At 43.0% G+C, this 7,440-nt stretch overlaps 1 pseudogene; it reads left to right on the top strand.

The window, feature by feature from the left end:
- The first annotated feature begins 355 nt into the window (after positions 1-355).
- LOC137351642 (nucleolin-like) lies at positions 356-6,216 on the top strand (annotated as a pseudogene).
- Positions 6,217-7,440: the final 1,224 nt, after the last annotated feature.

Below are 7,440 nucleotides of genomic sequence, written 5' to 3'. Positions count from 1 at the left end.
GTAATGTCACTGGACTAGTAATCCAGCGGCCCAAGCTAATGTCATGGGAACATGGGTTCAAATCCAATTAATTCGTTTAAAAAAATGTGGAATTGAAAGCTAGTTATGAAACTATCATTGATTGTCATAAAAAAACCCATCTGATTCACTAATGTCCTTTAGGGAAGGAAATCTGCCATCCTTACCTGGTCTGGCATGTGACTCCAGGTCCACAGAAATGAGGACTCTTAACTGCCCTCTGAAATGGCTTAGCAAGCAACTCAGTTGTCAAGGACAACTAGGGATGGACAACGAACACTAGTCTTGCCAACGGTGCTCACATCCCATGAAAGCATAAAAAAAGAAAGCTAATAACATGTGCAGATGCTCTGAGGTGGCTAATCAACAGCTGAAGAGTACTGATGGGAGAACAGATGAGGCTGTGCACTATGCTGAGAGGCAGTCCAAGTCTTCCAAGCACGAGTGAATGATGGAAAGAAAGGACAAGTTTCAGAAGGGCCAGCACAAAGATCAAGACCAGAGTACTGGATGTAACAACTGGAGGGGATACCACAAGAAGGAAAGGGAAGCATATTCAGCATGGGGAAAGTGCTGTAACTGCAAGAAGCTGTTTTGCTAGAGAGAAGAAAAGCAAGCCTGTAAAGATGGAGAGATGTCGGATGATGATTCTGATGAATCACTGCACCCTAGAACATGTTGGTGCTGTCAATTCTTGAGGTAGGAAGTGGTTTGTGACTGTTGGAATGATGACTGCAGACAGAGAGCATCAAGTTGCTGCAAAGTATCAGATAGACACTGGTTCTATGTGCAGCATGATGAGCTTTGCAGACTTGTCTGAAATTGTACAAGTGGTGACCCGTTGAAGGTAAAATTGAGGCTCTATGATGGAACAGTACTCATTCCAAGAGGACAAACTGAAAGTCCAATTCAGGAGAAGAAAGAAGAACTTCAGTTCCAGATAGTGGACACTAAGCAAACATCCATTATCACGGCTTAAACAAGTCAAAAGCTTGGACTGGTAGCCCTCCACATACCAGAAGAGAAATCTATTCTGAAGTGTACAGCTGCTGTGATATTAAAAGCAAAGGAAGAATTTGAGATAGTTGTGCCAAAGAAAACTGGAAAGAAAGAGGAGCAGAAGCATAAGACTGAAAATGATGCATCCTTTTCGCTATTTGTTGGAAATATGAACTCTGAAAAGAAATTTGAAGAACTAAAGGAAGCTCTGAATGGCTTCTTCACCAAAAGAAATTTTCAGTCACAGATGACCGAATTGGATCTAGCAGGACATTCGGTGACATAGACTTTGAAACTGAAGAACAATTAGAAAATGCATTGGAGTTCAATGAAAACAAAGTGCTGTGAATTGCAATCAAACTTGACAAAGCACACAACAAGGAAAGCAATGCAGATAGCAAAAGGGAAAAAGGACAACAGGACATTATTAAAAATCTCCCATTCAAGATAACTCAGGATGGCCTCAAAGAGATTATTGAGGATGCTATTGGCATTAGAATTCCTGCTTCTCATGATGTTTCAGTGACTTAGGGCATTGTGAACATTGAATTTGATAAATGAAGCAGCTGCAGATACAGCATTGAAACAGAAACAAGGCACTGAAGTTGAGGACAGGCCCATCATTACTGATTTCACTGGCAATAAGAGTAGGATAAATGTAAGGGATAGACAAACGCAACTAGATTCTGATCTGTTCATGGTAACAACTTGGCATATTCTGCAACTGAAGAAATCCTTCAAAGTATTTTTGAAGAAGCATAATTAGAGAGGAAGTACTCGAGGGATTGGCATCCTTGAAAATGGATAAATCACCAGGGCCGAATGGATTGTACCCCAGGTTGTTAAAGGAAGCCAGGAAGGAAATAGCAGATGCGTTGAGGATCATCGTCAAATCCTCACTAGATGCAGGCGCGGTACCAGATGATTGGAGGTCTGCGAACATTGTATCATTGTTTAAAAAGGGTGCAAGAGATATGCCAAATAATTATAGGCCTGTCAGTCTGACCTTGGTGGTGGGTAAATTGTTAAAATCAATTCTGAGGGGCAGGATAAACTGCCACTTAGAAAGGCACGGATTAATCAGGGATAGTCAGCATGGATTTGTTAGGAGAAGGTCATGTCTTACTAACTTGATTGAGTTTTTTGAGGAAGTAACAAGGAGGTTTGATGAGGACAGTGCAGTGAATGTGGTCTACATGGAGTTTAGTAAGGCATTTGACAAGGTCCCACATGGCAGACTGGTCAGTAAAATGAAAGCCCATGGGATACAGGGGAATGCGGCAGGTTGGATCCAGAATTGGCTCAGGGACAGTAAACAAAATGGAGTAGTCCATGGATGTTTTTGTGAATGTAAAACTGATTCCAGTTCCACAGGGCTCAATGTTGGGTCCCTTGCTGTCTGTGGTGTATATTAATGATTTGGACTTAAATGTGGGAGGCATGATTGGGAAATTTGTTGATGACACAAAAATTGGCCGTGTAGTATATAGTGAACAGGATAGCTGTCGACTCCAAAATGATAACAATGGATTGGTTGAGTGGGCGGAAAAGTGGCAAATGGAATTCAATCCAGAGAAGTGTGAGATAATGCACTTGGGAAGGGCAAATAAAGCGAGGGAATATGCAATAAACGGAAGGATATTGAGAGGGGTAGAAGAAGTGAGAGACCTTGGAGTGCATGTCCACAGGTTCCTGAAGATGAGTCAGATGGGATTTATCCTAGGATTCTCTGGGAAGCCAGGGAGGAGATTGCAGAGCCTTTGTCCTTGATTTTTATGTCGTCATTGTCGACAGGAATAGTGCCGGAAGACTGGAGGATAGCAAATGTTGTCCCCTTGTTCAAGAAGGGGAGTAGAGACAGCCCTGGTAATTATAGACTTGTGAGCCTTACTTCGGTTGTGGGTAAAATGTTGGAAAAGGTTATAAGAGATAGGATTTATAATCATCTTGAAAAGAATAAGTTCATTAGAGATAGTCAGTACGGTTTTGTGAAGGGTAGGTCGTGCCTCACAAACCTTATTGAGTTTTTTGACAAGGTGACCAAACAGGTGGATGAGGGTAAAGCCGTGGATGTGGTCTATATGGATTTCAGTAAGGCGTTTGATAAAGTTCCCCACGGTAGGCTATTACAGAAAATACAGAAGTATGGGATTGAAGGTGAATTAGTGCTTTGGATCAGAAATTGGCTAGCTGAAAGAAGACAGAGGGTGGTGGTTGATGGTAAATGTTCATCCTGGAGTTTAGTTACTGGTGGTGTACCGCAAGGATCTGTTTTGGGGCCACTGCTGTTTGTCATTTTTATAAATGACCCGGATGAGGGTGTAGAAGGGTGGGTTAGTAAATTTGCGGATGACACGAAGGTCGGTGGAGTTGTGGATAGTGCCGAAGGATGTTGTAGGTTACAGAGAGACATAGATAGGCTGCAGAGCTGGGCTGAGAGATGGCAAATGGAGTTTAATGCGGAAAAGTGTGAGGTGATTCACTTCGGAAGGAGTAACAGGATTGCAGAACACTGGGCTAATGGGAAGATTCTTGGTAGTGTAGATGAGCAGAGAGATCTTGGTGTCCAGGTGCATAAATCCCTGAAGGTTGCTAACCAGGTTAATAGGGCTGTTAAGAAGGCATATGGTGTGTTAGCTTTTATTAGTAGGGGGATCGAGTTTAGGAGCCACGAGGTCATGCTGCAGCTGTACAGAACTCTGGTGCGGCCGCACCTGGAGTATTGCGTGCAGTTCTGGTCACCGCATTATAGGAAGGATGTGGAAGCTTTGGAAAAGGTGCAGAGGAGATTTACTAGGATGTTGCCTGGTATGGAAGGAAGGTCTTACGAGGAAAGTCTGAGGGACTTGAGGTTGTTTTCGTTAGAGAGAAGGAGGAGAAGAGGTGACTTAATAGAGGCATATAAGATAATCAGAGGGTTGGACAGGGTGGATAGTGAGAGCCTTTTTCCTCGGATGGTGATGGCAAACACGAGGGGACATAGCTTTGAGTTGAGGGGTGATAGATATAGGACAGATGTCAGAGGTAGTTTCTTTAGTCAGAGAGTAGTAGGGGCGTGGAACGCCCTGCCTGCAACAGTAGTAGACTCGCCAACTTTAAGGGCATTTAAGTGGTCATTGGATAGACATATGGATGAAAATGGAATAGTGTAGGTCAGATGGTCGGCGCAACATCGAGGGCTGAAGGGCCTGTACTGCGCTGTAATGTTCTATGTTCTAAGATGGCAGGACAGGTAGATAGAGTGGTGAAGAAGGCATATGGAATGCTTTCCTTTATTGGCTGAGGTATAGAATACAAAAGCAGGGATGTAATTCTGGAACTATATAAAATGCTGGTTGGGCCACAGTTGGAGTATTGTGTACCGTTCTGGCCACCATGTTACAGAAAGGACATAATTGCTCTGGAAAGCATACAGAGGAGATTTACAAGAATGTTGTCAAGCTTGAAAGTTGCAATTATGAGGGAAGATTGGATAGGCTCGGGTTGTTTTCCTTCGAATAGAGGAGGCTGAGGGGTGACTTAATTGAGGTGTGCAAAATTATGAGGGGCCTAGATAGACAGGAAGGACCTGTTTCCTCTAGTGGAGAGGTAAATTACTAGGGGACACAGATTTAAGCTGATTGGCAGAAGGATTAGAGGGGACATGAGGAAAACCTTTTTCACCCAGAGGGTGGTGGGTATCTGGAATTCACTGTCAGGAATGGTGGGGGAGGTAGCAACCCTCAATCCTTTTAAAAGATACCTGGACATGCACCTGAAGTGCTGAAACCTGCAAGGCTGTGGACAAGGTGCTGGAAGGTGGGATTAGATTGGGTGGCTGGTTTCTTTTCAGCTGGCATGGACACAACTGGCTGAATGGTCTCCTGCTGTGCCATAATTTTTCAATGGTTCTATCGTTCTATCATTGATCAAAATACCAGAAAAGAATGGCAGAGCAAAAGGATTTGCATTTGTTAAATTTGATTCTATTGAGGATGCTAAAGAAGCTCTTGAGAATCCCAGCAATACAGAAATCCTCAACCGATAAGGAGGATGTGAAGGAGGCTAATGAGCAGTCAGCACTGGGTACTGAAACCCCTGCACCAGAGCCCAGGCACTTTGAGATACGGGCAAGGGAGGCAAGAGACAATCTCATACTTACCAACTTCCAGTCACCATTCTGGCCTGTTTAAGTGAACTCAATAAAAACTCACCTCAATGGATTCAGTCTGTTGCCTCCCTTCTATCTGGATTCCGTGCCTAGTGCCCTGCTTAACCACATGCTCTGACACATCTGAGATGCTTGCCAAAGGAGGGCTGTGCCTACACTGGCAGCCTAATGAGTGATTGGGGGAGATAGTGGCGTAGTGGTAATGTCACTGAACTAGTAATCTGGAAGTCCAGGTTAATGCCCTGGGGACATGGGTTTAAATCCCGCCATGGCAGCTGGTGGAATTTAAATTCAATTAATTAATAATTGCAATTAGTTAATAAAATCTGAAATTGAAAACGAGTCTTAAAACTAAGCTCGTCATAAAACTATCATTGATTGTCATAAAAACCCATCTGGTTCACTAATGTCCTTTCGGGAAGGAAATCTGCCATCCTTACCTGGTCTGGCGTACGTGTGACTCCAGACCCACAGCAATGCCCTCTGAAATGGCCTAGCAAGTCACTCAGTTGTCAAGGGCAATTAGGGATGGGCAACAAATGCTGGCCTTGCCAGCGATGCTCACATCCCATGAAAGAATAAAAAAAAATTGAAGGGAGAACTGTGAGGTTGGATTTCAGCAACCAAGGGCACAGAAGTGCTGATGGTCCCACCAAGACATTGTTTGTTCCGAAGAAGGGTCACTGACCCGAAACGTTAACTCTGCTTCTCTTTCCACAGATGCTGCCAGACCTGCTGAGTGAATCCAGCATTTCTTGTTTTTGTTTCAGATTTCCAGCATCCGCAGTATTTTGCTTTTATTGTTTGTTCATGGCCTTTCTGATGCCACAAATTAAGGAACTTGAAAAGAAGCCTTTGAAGGAGCTGAGAGTGCTAGAATTGCAACAGACAGAGAATCTGGATGATAAAAATGTTTTGGTGTTGTGGACTTCCCATTAGAAGAAGATGCAAAAGCAACTAAGGAAACGATGAAAGATGGAGAAATTGATGAACGTAATATTACTCTTGACTTTCTTCGACTGAAGGGTGAAAGCCAGCGAGGTGGTTGAAGCTTTTGAAGAGCTGAAAGAAGTCATGGTGGATTTGGAGGATTCAGAGGTAGAAAGATGAATCCACTGGGAAAGAAAATTAAATTCTATTAAAAAGGCTAATGTGACCACTTTACCTCTGTGTTCAGACAGAGCCTCTGTTGATTTGCCTCAGAGTTGGACATTCCAGAGTTTGGCATGGACTAGGTGGCTATTCAGTTTGGAGTGTGGTGGGAGCTCCTTAAGCTTCTGATTGGACTCACAATTAAGTAAAGGCAGAAACTGTTGGTACACCTTGTGAATTTTGTCAAATTTATTAAGTGTTCTGTTTTAATAAGTGCATAATAAGATAAATAATAGGAGCAGGAGTCGGCCATTTGGACCCTTGAGCCTCCTCTGCCAATCAATAAGATCATGGCTGATCTGCTTGTGGCCTTAATTCCACTTTGCTGCCTATGTCCCATAACCCTTTACTCTTTTGTAGATCAAAAATTTGTCTAACTCAACCTTGAATATATTCAATGATCCAGTCTTTACTGTTCTCTGGGGTAGAAAATTCCAAAGATTAACGACCCTCTGAGAGAAGAAATTCCTCCTCATCTCCGTCTTAAATGGGAGACCACTTATTTTGAAACTTTTCCCTCTAGTTCTAGATTCCCCCACGAGGGGAAGCATCCTCTCAACATCTACCCTGTCAAGCCCCCTCACAATCTTCGATGTTTCAATAAGATCATCTCTCATTCTTCTAAATTCCAACCTGCTCAACCTTTCCTCATAAAACAGCCCCTTCATCCCAGCAATCAACCTAGTGAAACCTCTCTGAACTGCTTCCAATGCAAGTATATCCCTCATTAAATAAAGAGATAAAAGCTGTATGCAGTAGTCTAGGTGGTCTCACCAATGTCCTGCAGAGTTGTAGTAAGACCTCCCTACTTTTATACTCCATTTCCCGTGCAATAATTGCCAACATTCCATTTGCCTTTCTAATTATTTGCTGTACCTGCCTGCTAACATTTTGTGATTCCTGTACAAGGGCACCCAGATCCCTCTGTACAGCAACATTCTGCAATCCCTCCCCATCTAATTAATATTCTGCTTTTCTATTCTTCCTACCAAAGTGGTTAACCTCACATTTTCCCACATTATACTCCATCTGCCAATCTTTTGCACACTCACTTAACCTATCTGTATCCCTTTGCAGACTCTTGCTTTCCTACCTATCTTTGTTTTTTCAGAAAATTTGAC

Source organism: Heterodontus francisci, chromosome 1 (assembly GCF_036365525.1).
Source record: "Heterodontus francisci isolate sHetFra1 chromosome 1, sHetFra1.hap1, whole genome shotgun sequence".
NCBI classification, from domain to species: domain Eukaryota; kingdom Metazoa; phylum Chordata; class Chondrichthyes; order Heterodontiformes; family Heterodontidae; genus Heterodontus; species Heterodontus francisci.
This window is presented reverse-complemented; position numbering and strand designations above follow the sequence as displayed.